Source organism: Lemur catta, chromosome 12, assembly GCF_020740605.2.
Source record: "Lemur catta isolate mLemCat1 chromosome 12, mLemCat1.pri, whole genome shotgun sequence".
Lineage (NCBI taxonomy): Eukaryota > Metazoa > Chordata > Mammalia > Primates > Lemuridae > Lemur > Lemur catta.
The window spans coordinates 48,407,022-48,408,042 of NC_059139.1; the positions used below are offsets into that span (position 1 = coordinate 48,407,022).

Here is a 1,021-nt window from a genome sequence, read left to right on the forward strand (position 1 = left end):
AGGAATGGGTTCCCACCCTGGTGGTGGCTCTGGCTTTGGGCTTGAAGGGATGGGCGCTCATTTTGTTCCTTGGCGTCTCAGCTCAGACCTCTGTCAGAGCCGTCACGTGGACTAGCAGAATTACAAGTAGCTCTCCCACTGCCTGGGGTTTTGTCATCGCTAAGCTACTGCTAGATTATTGTAATTGAAAATGGTTCTCAGGCTTCTGGGGTTTTCTTTCTCTCTCCTTTTTTTCTAGCCCGTGGCTCACATTTCAATTCTAAAGCATTGTATCAGTGGCCTTTGCGGGCTGCTGGAGGGATCCAGACTGTTGCATTTATTTAACGTGTCAGGCATTCATTAGGTGCCGCACCATCAGGGAGAATTTCCCTGCTATTAAGACTCAACTCCAGCCAAATCAGATTCACTTGGGCGTTTCTCAAAGAAAAGCCTGTCAACATGGTAATGGTTTGAGCGGGGGCTGAGACTCGTGGCAGAAGAATGACAGGGCAGAAGATGGGCTGCGGTGACCTGAGAGTTGTTGGTCTGTCGCTCACAGCAGAAGAACTACACAGCAGAGGGGCTTTGGAAAATCGGAAATTTGACTGTCGTGCATGGTGGGAGGGTTGTCTGATGCTGCACTCTGGGAGTGCTTGGCAGGAGAGAGGGGAGGGTGGAAAAATCCAGAACTGAGAAGCTAGAAAATTAAGACAAGGAAACTGTAAGTCTGCCCTTCAGACTTCATGGTTTTATGTTTGAGACTGAGGTCACTCTCCCAGGGGGAATGAGAGGAACTGAGACGTGAGAGTAGGGGAGAAACACCCCCCACTCACCCCTTGTGTAAAAGATCTGGTGCTGGTAGCTTTCTTTACTAACATTTATTGAATGTTTGTTATGTGCCATACACTGTTCTAAGAAGTGAATATATTCTTTAATTTTTACAACTATCCCATGAAGTAGGTACTAATATCTACATTTACAGGTGAGGAAACTGAGGCCCAGAGAAGTTCAGTGCCTTGCCCAAGGTCACCCAGCTAGCAAA

The 1,021-nt window shown here is 47.5% G+C and overlaps 1 protein-coding gene across 1 annotated transcript in view; it reads left to right on the forward strand.

Annotated features, from left to right (window-relative positions):
- SV2C (synaptic vesicle glycoprotein 2C) overlaps positions 1 to 1,021 on the forward strand; it is a 148,043-nt gene that overhangs the window by 76,190 nt on the left and 70,832 nt on the right. The window lies entirely within an intron of this gene.